Source organism: Megalobrama amblycephala, linkage group LG23, assembly GCF_018812025.1.
Source record: "Megalobrama amblycephala isolate DHTTF-2021 linkage group LG23, ASM1881202v1, whole genome shotgun sequence".
Taxonomy (NCBI): domain Eukaryota; kingdom Metazoa; phylum Chordata; class Actinopteri; order Cypriniformes; family Xenocyprididae; genus Megalobrama; species Megalobrama amblycephala.
Window position 1 is genome coordinate 13,928,765 of NC_063066.1, and position 11,960 is coordinate 13,940,724.

An 11,960-nucleotide genomic window follows, 5' to 3' on the forward strand; every position below is an offset into this window, starting at 1 on the left:
GTGGATGGCAACAGATTAATCTAAGTACATTTATTCGTACATGGCTCCATTAATTTTCGCTTCAATAATATGGATTCTGCCAGTACCATGAGAAGAAAAAAAACAGTCCTATACCACGATGCTTCCACCTCCAAATTTCACTGTTGGTATGGTATTTTAAAGTCATATGCAGAGCCATTTCTCCTCTAAACATGGTTGTGTGGTATTATTGCCAAAAAGTTTTTTTTTTTTGTGTGTCATCTGACCAGACTACAGATTACATTAATTCACAGGTTTTTCCAAGTTATGTAGCAAACTTCAAATGAGCTTCATCATGCTTTTTCTTTAATAATGGAGCCTTCCGAGGTGAGCATGCATGGAGGCCATGGCAGTAGAGCGCATTGCCTATTGTGTGTGTGTGTGTGTGTGTGTATTTTTTATTTTTATTTTTGCTGCCTCCAAGTCTTTCTGGAGCTCTTTGTGAGTGGTCCTTGGTTCTTGGGATCATTTTAAGGGAAAAATAAGTTGATTTTAAATTTCATGGCATCAACACATCTCAAAAAAGTTGGGACAACGCCATGTTTACCAAGGCCATGGCATCCCCTCTTCTTTTTATAACAGTCTGCAAACATCTGGGGACTGAGGAGACAAGTTGCTCAAGTTTAGGAATAGGAATGTTGTCCCATTCTTGTCTAATACAGGCTTCTAGTTGCTCAGCTGTCCTAGGTCTTCTTTGTTGCATCTTCCTGTTAATGATGCACCAAATGTTTTCTATGGGTGAAAGATCTGGACTGCAGGCTGGCCATTTCAGTACCCGGATCCTTCTTCTACGCAGCCATGATGTTGTAATTGATGCAGTATGTGGTCTGGCATTGTCATGTTGGAAAATGCAAGGTCTTTCCTGAAAGAGACAACGTCTGGATGGGAGCATATGTTGTTCTAGAACAGGGGTAGGCAAGTTCGGTCCTAGAGAGCCGCTGTCCTGCTGAGTTTAGCTCCAACCTTAATCAAACACACCTGAACAAGCTAATCAAGCTCTTCAGGATTACTAAGGCTATAGGCAGCTGAAGGTTGTTTTCAGAGTTGGAGCTAAACTCTGCAGGACAGTGGCTCTCTAGGACCGAACTTGCCTACCCCTGTTCTAGAACTTGGATATACCTTTCAGCATTGATGGTGCCTTTCCAGATGTGTAAGCTGCCCATGCCACACGCAGTCATGCAACCCCATACCATCAGAGATGCAGGCTTCTGAACTGAGCGCTGATAACAACTTGGGTTGTCCTTGTCCTCTTTAGTCCCAGTTTTCCAAAAAGAACTTCAAATTTTGATTCGTCTGACCACAGAACAGTTTTCCACTTTGCCACAGTCCATTTTAAATGAGCCTTGGCCCAGAGAAAACGCCTGCGATTCTGGATCATGTTTAGATATGGCTTCTTTTTAGACCTATAGAGTTTTAGCCAGCAGCGGCGAATGGCACAGTGGATTGTGTTCACTGACAATGTTTTCTGGAAGTATTCCTGAACCCATGTTGTGATTTCCATTACAGTAGCATTCCTGTATGTGATGCAGTGCCGTCTAAGGGCCCGAAGATCACGGGCATCCAGTATGGTTTTCCGGCCTTGACCCTTACGCACAGAGATTGTTCCAGATTCTCTGAATCTTTGGATGATATTATGCACTGTAGATGATGATAACTTCAAACTCTTTGCAATTTTTCTCTGAGAAACTCCTTTCTGATATTGCTCCACTAGTTTTCACCGTAGCATTGGAGGAATTGGTGATCCTCTGCCCATCTTGACTTCTGAGAGACACTGCCACTCTGAGAGGCTCTTTTTATAACCAATCATGTTGCCAATTGACCTAATAAGTTGCAAGTTGCAGTTTCCGGCCTCTTATTGCTACCTGTCCCAACTATTTTTGGAATGTGTAGCTCTCATGAAATCCAAAATGAGCCAATATTTGGCATGACATTTCAAAATGTCTCACTTTCAACATTTGATATGTTATCTATATTCTATTGTGAATAAAATATAAGTTTATGAGATTTGTAAATTATTGCATTCCTTTTTTATTCACAATTTGTACAGTGTCCCAACTTTTTTGGAATCGGGTTTGTATATAGTGCAACAATCTTGTTGCGAAGGTCAATCAATCAATCAATCAGTCATCTAATAAAATATATTAATATGTAAATGTATACAAATAAATGTATAATATAAAAGATAAATATAAAAGGTCTTTACCTTTCTAAAGCTGTTCATTCATAATATACATTATGGATATGCGTGCACAGCTTAAGTTTTATGTGTTAGGTGCTGTCAATATGTGTACATTTTATATTTAAACATACAAAAATGTATGCATAAATGTTACTTGAGAATATCTACCAATACTTAAATGAGATCATGTTGTGTGTGTGTTTGAAACTGTGGTGTACAGTAAAAAACTGATGAAGAAAAGCCATCGAGAGCTCTCTGCTTGCTGAAGTGCATTTGATTTGTTTAACATAACAGTGTGTCTTATTACTTCAGCAGTCCTTTGTCTCAGGAGACTGTTTCTGAGGTCTAATTAATATTCATAGAACAAAACCTGGAATATTCTTTCCTTCATTTTAGAAGTTGTTGTACTCACAAAGACATGTATCCACATAGAATTCCTGAATATTTTCTCTTCTTGTCCAAGCTTTTCAAACTTTCCACTTTCATCTCACTTTCAGGCCGTTGAGCCACTGGGACATCCTAGAAAGGTAGAAAACACCTCAGAAGACTCTCTTTCACACTTTCACTCACTTTACTCCCACAGCTGTCACAGCATTGCCAGATCCCTCAACACACCATGAGCACTCCCCTTGAGACACGTTCCTCACTTCACCTGAGCAAACCATGTTCACCTCAGAGAGAATTTTTGATACTGCCATTACACACTCTTGCTACCTAATGCCCTGTGGATAAAAAATATTGAACAGCTTATTTATTTACAGTATATATCTTTTGGCTAAAGAAAAGTTATTTTATATATCCATGCACAAAAACACTTGTGTGTCCTTGTTTTTTACCAAATTACTTTACCCTCTCAACCTATTAAATAATAAATAAACTGCAGAGTAAATTTGAATAAAACAGGGAAAAAAAGCAAAGTAAATTTCAATAAGCAGAATTAAACAAGTTTTGTTCCAGATGGATCTAATCTTTTTTATTAGACAGAATGTCCACGTACCACCCTGCTCTGGCTGGAAGAATGTGGCATTCAGTGTCCATTTGGGTAGCAGATAAACATGCAAATGATGGATCTGTAATTGATTTGCAGGCAAGGAGAAGGTACTGCTTACCATCCCAATTTGAAGTCACATAATCCTTTCACACAAGCATGAAATAACCTAATTGATGTAGACTTCATTAGGTAGGATTTGGGACAAGCTGTGTGTATATGTTTTAAAAGGCAGGGAAAGAGAGATAAAATCCCATTCACAAAGGTTTGTCTTAATCCCAGCAATTAATCCATTATCACAGTAATCATAACAGTATCATCAGCTATTTTCTAACGAATGTGAATATTAACATTAGATTATTGTTGTGAATTTTCCCAAGACGAGGTTCCAAAAATTCCCCAAACCATTCATTATGAGTGAATGTGCCTAAATTATAAAGCAATTGTGGCTGGCGGTAATAACTTTTGTGTGAGCTCTACACATTTCTACAAACACATTTAGACTAATGGCCTGATTGCAAAGCAGCTGGGGGCCACACTATCATTCCTTGTGTCTCCAGAGTGAGATATTGCCTCAATAAATATGGCTAATGGGTGAACATGCCAACCCAGGGTAAAACACTTCAATAAGAGGAAGACTGAGTATGACAGCTGAGGGATCCATCAGAAGAGTGGAAACTGTTTAAAGATGATTAAATTGCTTGTTATTTGTGCACTGGCTCATGATTGTTTGCATCTATAAAGAGTGGGTGGGTAGATGGCCACCAAAAAGAACTCAAGGTCTCTCATTTTGCATCTTTTTGTTCTATTCTAATTTAAGTAGCGTGACTAAAATGCAATGAGATGTAATATACCAAGAGTACCCAGATTATGTTTGTTCACTTGAAAAAATGAAATGTGTAATTTTGGACACTTTATGTACTTAACGTCCACTGTTTTTGCTACGTTGCAGAGGGCAAGTTATTTTAAAGTCGTCAGAAGTGGCAACTACTGAAACTTATATGGAGAAGACAATGCTTTACAAATGTAAGTTGAATGCTTTATCATCATCACCCCATGTTGTTTTTCAATATTTTTGTAATAGGTACTATATGTAAAATGCCATTTTGGGGCACTTATTTTTATTTATATACTTGGCCAACTTGCTGTAAAAACTTGTTATTAAAAAATGTGTTCCATTAGAGACGATACTACCCTTTGTACATACATACATTAAATGGCTGAGTACATAGTGTTTACTGAAAGCATGCAATGTATATAATTTGAGGCACAGCTTCAAATTTCTTTCTTTGCAACTGTTTTAGCTATTTCCTGCCCTCTGTATCACTATGGCAACTGTAACCATAGCACGCTCTGCGAGGAGTGGAATTTCACCCACAGCTGTGTGGCTGTTGAGGTGATGGACGTGTGTGGAGAACATGAGGTTGAATGTTACTGACTGATTGATTTACAGCTGTGTGTGTGACACTGAAGGATGTGGGCCCCAGATGTGATCCTAGAAGAAGCTGCACATAAGGACTAGGGTGATCTCTATGGTTTATGAGGCTGTTAATTCTTACTATGTGTTCCCCAAAATAGAGCTCTACTTTACCCCACAGGTTATAGCATATATAATTTTTCCATTACTGCTTTTGTATTGATCTTTTACTGCAGTGTGAAGTTAGGGTGACAGACGTTTTAGTATTTTTTTATTTATTTTTTTTTTGACTAAATTACTTGTGCTGAAGAATATATAACTGCCTGTAGATTATGTATTGGTAAACGTAAATTACACACTGTAAAAAAAAAAAAAACAGCAAAAAAAAAAAAAAAAAAAAAAACACATACATAAAAAATACTGGCAGATTTTCAATATACTCATACCAGCATTATTTAAATAATCTTGATCTTGATGTTATGTGACTTCTGGGAATGTCCTTTTATCACAAAGCATTTTTCACAAGATTTTTCTACAAAAGTTTATGATTTTTATAGTATATGATTTTCTTGTTAAATATAATGCAGATTTTCTGTATGGTTGTCACAGTTTAGTTACAATGAAGACGAAGAAGCAACAGTCTTTAATAAAGCAAAGCAAACATAGGAAGATCCAAAGGATCCAATTAAACATCACAGAGACACAAACAATAACCGATGAATACTGAACAAAGTAGGGAGTATAAATACACAAAGCAAATGAGGACAATAAACAGGAAAAGCTGGACAGAGATTAACTAATAAGACACCATAGCAACTAATGAAAACTAATACAGACATGACAGAAACATGTCTCGGAAAGGCACATTACTGTCCAGCTGAGGAGTGAGGGAGCTTTGGTGAAGGGCATGAAGCTGGTGATGGCCAGGGATGACCCAGAGGAGTCAGCGAGAAACACCATGGTGGTGCCGACGGTTGGAGGAGCCAGGGTGGAGCTTCGGCTGAAGGGCTGGGCGGCATCCGGGAGCTGATCAACGCTGGCGGATCCTGGGTGAGTGGAGGATCTGGCAGAGCAGAAAGGAGGGGAGAAGCCCAATGACACCGTAGGGGTGGAGGGTGTAGGTACCGCCGCAATCCCGGAAGTCCATGGTGGAAGCTGGACATCGCTCACCGGACACTGACCTGGAGTGAAGAGGGAGCCCAGTGGCTGATCGGCCAAGGTGGAGACATGGGCCTGGAGGCCCGAGGTGCAGCCAGGGACTCAGCCTCATACCGAGATAGTGGAGGGGAAGCCCGAGGCGAGGTAGATGAGTCGCACAGAGCTAGCGGCGGGAACAGAGCCAAGGAGCTGGACAAACACCAGTGGTGCCAACAGATCCAGGGGACTGGTCGGGACTGGTCGAGATGGGACCAGGGAATCAGGCAGGAGCACTGGCAGAAGAACTGGATCCGCGGACCACAGATCTATCAGGTCTAGGTCCATTCCTGGCTCTGTGCTTTGATGTAATCCGGCTCTGATTCCGAAATGACCTCGGTGGGTGCCTCGGGGTCACTGGCTGTGAGGGAGAGGCTGCCATCCTGGAGCATCCAGGCCAAATACCCCAGAAACTTTCTGGTCTTTTTTGATGGTTGGTTATTCTGTCATGGTTTAGTTCCAATGAAGATGAAGAAAGATTAAGTAGCAACAGTCTTTAATAAAGCAAAGCAAACACAGGTAGAGCCAAAGGCAAACTAAACAGCCCATAGACGCAAACAATAACAGATGAGGACTGAGCAAAGGACGGAGTATAAATACACATAGGCCCTGTCCCAAATGGCACACTTCATGTGCACTTTCGGTCTTGTGGACTTAAAATGGCTGCTGCATACGCATGTCCATTAAGTCCACGAGACAGAAGGGTGTCCCATTCATCAATTTAGCTTTCAGAAGGGTGCTCACGAGCCACTATGTGCCCTTGAGGCGCACTTCTGCTGAGCTCACAAGTCTGCGAGCTACGCAGACGACTTCTACCTGGCAGTCAAAGCAGCATTACGTCACGAAAGTGCGGACTCAGAAGACTGTGAGGGTTTAGGCTGCCATATGGGACAGGGCCATATAAATGTGGAGACTAAACAGGAACAGCTGGACAGAGATTATTAGACACCATAACAACTAATGAAATCTAATACAGACATGACAGAAACAACTAAACAGGAAATAACTGTGACAATGGTATACTTCTTGGATCAATTTTTTTTAAAGGTGCCCTAGAATCAAAAAATGAATTTACCTTGGCATAGTTGTATAACAAGGGTTCAGTACATGGAAAAGACATACATTGAGTTTCAAACTCCACTGCTTCCTCCTTATGTAAATCTCATTTTTTTAAAAGACCTCCGAAAAACAGGCGAATCTCAACATAACACTGACTGTTATGTAACAGTTGGGATCATTAATATGTATGACCCCAATATTTGCATATGCCAGCCCATGTTTAAGGCATTACACAAGGGCAGGCAGTATTAACGTCTGGATCTGTGCACAGCTGAATCATCAGACTAGGTAAGCAAGCAACAATAGCAATAGCAAAAAATGTCAGATGGAGCGATAATAACTGACATGATCCATGATTCATGATATTTTTAGTGATATTTGTGAATTGTCTTTCTAAATGTTTCGTTAGCATGTTGCTAAGGTACTGTTAAATGTGGTTAAAGTTACCATCGTTTCACGGAGACAAGAGAGTCGTCGCTATTTTCCTTTTTAAACACTTGCAGTCTGTATAATGCATAAACACAACTTCATTCTTTATAAATCTCTCCAAAAGTGTAGCATTAGCCGTTAGCCACGGAGCACTATCAAACTCATTCAGAATCAAATGTAAACATCCAAATAAATACTATACTCACATGATCCGACGCATGCATGCAGCATGCATGACGAACATCTTGTAAAGATCCATTTGAGGGTTATATTAGCTGTGTTAACTTTGTAAATGCACTGTATTATAGTCGAGAGCTCAGGGGGGCAGGGAGCGTGAGATTTAAAGGGGCCGCAGCCTGAATAGGTGCAAAGTTAATGATGCCCCAAAATAGGCAGTTAAAAAAATTAATAAAAAAAAATCTATGGGGTATTTTGAGCTGAAACTTCACAGACACATTCAGGGGACACCTTAGACTTATATTACATCTTGTAAAAACTGGTTCTAGGGCACATTTAAAAAATATTATTGTATTTAAACTATATTAGATTATAATTATAGTATATATAATTTATATTATAAAAAAATATATATTCTTATCTATTAACTAAACGTGTTTGACTGTAGTATTTTTAAATTCAATTTCTGTTTGAATTCCAAGCATTATTTATAGTGCAGTGTGAGAATGCTTGTTTGCTCTGCCATTCATTGCGATGTGCATCTGTGGTATGAGGGTAGCTGGAGAGGCATTCTCCAAACAACAGGCATGTCACACAGTGTTGACTTACAGTACCGTATTTGGCAAAAAGGGAAATGAGTTGACAGTTTGACTGCTTGTTTGATCTTAGGCTGGCTGCTGTCAACAGCTGCACACAAACACACAGACAATTTTTTTCTTCATCTGAGCTCATGACTACAAGGTCAAAACATTTTAGACACATGCAATGATCTTTGATCAGACAGAACAAATAGGCCCTCGTGACTTTTCATCTCTTAAACAACTTTCACTATATCAGTATGCGGGAAACTGGAGACTTAAAGGTGCCCTAGAACTTCTTTTTAAAAGATGTAATATAAGTCTAAGGTGTCCCCTGAATGTGTCTGTGAAGTTTCAGCTTAAAATACCCCATAGATTTTTTTTTATTTATTTTTTTTAACTGCCTATTTTGGGGCATCATTAACTATGCACCGATATATAGGTTGCGGCCCCTTTAATTCTTGTGCTCCCCCGGAGCTCGCGCTTGCCTTGAACAGCATAAACACAGTTTACACAGCTAATATAACCCTCAAAATGGATCTTTACAAGATGTTCGTCATGCATGCTGCTTGCATACATCGGATCATGTAAGTATAGTATTTATTTGGATGTATTATGTATTATGTATTTCATTCTGAATGAGTTTGAGGCTATGCTGCGTGGCTAAAGCTAACATTACACACTGTTGGAGAGATTTATAAAGAATGAAGTTGTGTTTATGCATTATACAGACTGCAAGTGTTTAAAAATGAAAATAGCGACGGCTCTCTTGTCTCCATGAATACAGTAATAAACGATGGTAACTTTAACCACATTTAACAGTACATTAGCAAAATGCTAACGAAACATTTAGAAAGACAATTCACAAAAATCACTAAAAATATCATGTTATCATGGATCATGTCAGTTATTATTGCTCCATCTGCCATTTTTCGCTATTGTTCTTGCTTGCTTACCTAGTCTGATGATTCAGCTGTGCACATCCAGACGTTCTGCCCTTGTCTAATGGCTTGATCATGGGCTGGCATATGCAAATATTGGGGGTGTACATATTAATGATCCCGACTGTTACGTAACAGTCGGTGTTATGTTGAGATTCGCCTGTTCTTCGGAGGTCTTTTAAACAAATTAGATTTATATAAGAAGGAGGAAACAATGGAGTTTGAAACTCAGTGTATGTCTTTTCCATGTACTGAACTCTTGTTATTCAACTATGCCAATGTAAATTCAATATTTAATTCTAGGGCACCTTTAAATTATGAAGAATTCCAAAAAAAAATTTTAATTCCAATTTGTAATTTGAATTTAAGTATAAAAATTTTGTTTAAATATTTAGTTGTATTTAATACATTTGGGGTTTTTTTGCACCATGATCCAGAATGCTCTTTAAAATTTCAAACTCTTCAAAATGTAGCCAAACAACGTTAAGCGGGTTGGAAGATTCCATCAGTAAATCCCCTTCCTGTCACTCCAATTCATATCCCACTTCAGCATCCTTATGATGTGGCCTTTTCAAGACAGTTCTTGAATTCAAATTTTTGGCAACCATGTGAAGAGTAAATAAATACTCTTGAATTCTCTTTTGAACAGAGCTCCCACACATGCTTGGAGAACCCAAAGAGATTTGCCACATGTGTTTATGTGAATTGGGGATCTACCTGTCAGGCTTTGCCTAGATTTATTAAGAGCAGAAGATAGGCAAACAGTGTAGATCTGCCTTTCTCAATCTCTTCAGAACAGGAGAATCCTTGCCAGCAGCTGATAGAAAGATGCAATCATAAGCCATATTTCAGTGCTGCTCGCTCTTCTTTTGCTCTTTAGAAAGCAGGATGGAACTATCTCTGAGATGGATGTTTAATAAAAACATGCTATAAACCTTTACATAAAAAGGGGAACTGTGCCTACAATAAATGTATGAGATAAGGTCAAACGGCATCTTAATCTTAAGTGATGCATGTGCATTCATGTTCTTGTGATTGAAATTTGACTGCAAATCTGGTTAAATGTCATGAATGAAATTGCTCTAACCCAATAAATCGAACCTCTAACTGTTCTTAGTAAGGTTGTGAAAATTTATACTTTAGCGTAATACGATCTAAGTTGCAGAATTAAAAAGTAGCTAATGTGATTCATCGTTGGTCGACATACCAACATTCTTGACAATTTAATGGAAGTTGGGTGCCGGTTTATTATGTATGCACTCTTAGATGTACCGTGCTTATGCACCCTAACTATGACAGCTGCATTTCTTTGAATATTTTTTATGAAGATGACTCAATTTCAGGCAGGAGTGATATATTCAGTATGCAAAGTAGAACTTCAAAGTTCCACCTTGTGATTGGACTTATTTGTTTAGTGCTTTTCTATGTCACCTCGGGCCTAGCTCAACCAATTCGCGCATCTTAAAATTGTCGGATAGCTGCTACTATCTCCCGAAAGCTTTCACAAGTTTCCTGCTGTCACAATTTACAGGTTCACCTAAAGAGCCCATTCCACTGGTTTTGTTAATATGCAGTGAGAAAGACTTCAACAGTGCATCACCTCACATATGTCATGGACGTCTTCACATAAAAAGTCCATAACTGTTAGAAATAGGTTTGTGTGAGGTCTTTAAAACGCACCCTGCGTTCTCTTTTACAGTGCTAATGGTGTCAAGGTCTCAGTGTCTGACAGGGCTCTGAGTGACACGGTAACACGCTTGGAACGGGCCCGAGGTCTGATAGAGGTGCGATTCCATTTCTATTGCCGCCTTTGTGCCCGCAGCACTTCTTCCATGGTGCGTATCCTCCACAGTCACCTCTCTCCCCCTCCCGTTTTCTCTCTATTCTTCTCTCCTTGACATGTTCCTTTTCCCCATATCTAATTTAAAATTGGCTGGTCAGCACAGACCTGACCTCTCCATTACGCAACTCATAATTGACTTCCTAGAGAATTTAAGTCATTTAAGTGTCTCTTTCCCAAATCAGCAGGTTAGCAGGCAGGTCTCAGGGAATCTGAGGCTATGAACAAGTGTAGGTGTCTCTCTGCGTACGTGAAAAGCCTTTAATGCAATTTTCTTTGCTTGCAAATTGACATATCTTCGCAGTGACGACTATATCCTGAAGTTATGCTTGTTGTAATCTTCATAAGCATGCATTTGCTGGAGAGGTGAATATCAGACTTCAAAGAAATGTAGATGACTATGTTTGCTTCCAAAATGGGCGTCTTTTCCAGCTGAAAAAACCTGCCGTAGACCCGCACTGATTGGCTTTGTGGGTTGGCCAGGTATGATGGGCTTAGACAGGCTTATTTAGGATAATCTGTGACATTGCATGAGGAAATCGTCCTCACATGTCGGCAATCCAGACAGCCTGCACTCCTGCTAGCATACCAATCAGTGGATTGAAAAGCTTTTGGTTTATTCTCCTTATGAGAAGCATAGAAAGTGTACATCAACAACCAGTGTTTGAATGGAAATGTCTTTCAGGTGAGGCACATTTTTGTAAACTATTTTAAAGATCTTATGGTATGTTTGTAATTTTTTAGATCTAGAAGAAAATGATAATGGCAATGTTTATGTTTTTTTCAGTGCTTCATCTAATGGTGATGTTAAAGTGTTCAACCACTCTGTTGTTGCTATGGTTACTTCCTCAGGTTAGGTAATAAATACAATTTTCATTGAAATACAATAAATAATCATGAAATAAAATAATTAGTATATTTAAATTTGTAAATAATATTAATGAACTATATAATAAATAATAAATCATGCAATGAAAAATAAGAACAAGATTTTGCATTTTTAATTATTATTATGTTTTAAATTTATTTATTTTTGTTTGTGGCAACTGGCCCCATAAAGGCAACTATGATTTCTGTTCACAATATTCAGCTTCTGGTGTTTGAATCTTTTTAAACCATTTAAATCTGCAATCCCATGGT

At 38.8% G+C, this 11,960-nt stretch overlaps 1 long non-coding RNA gene across 1 annotated transcript in view; it reads left to right on the top strand.

The window, feature by feature from the left end:
* The window catches only part of LOC125259178, a 53,950-nt gene extending 42,216 nt beyond the window's left edge, over positions 1-11,734 (top strand). Inside the window, exons 3-4 of the long non-coding RNA XR_007182740.1 lie at positions 4,138-4,211; positions 10,680-11,734. This is a non-coding gene — a long non-coding RNA (uncharacterized LOC125259178). The remainder of the gene's footprint in view (positions 1-4,137; positions 4,212-10,679) is intronic.
* The last annotated feature ends 226 nt before the right edge of the window (positions 11,735-11,960 follow it).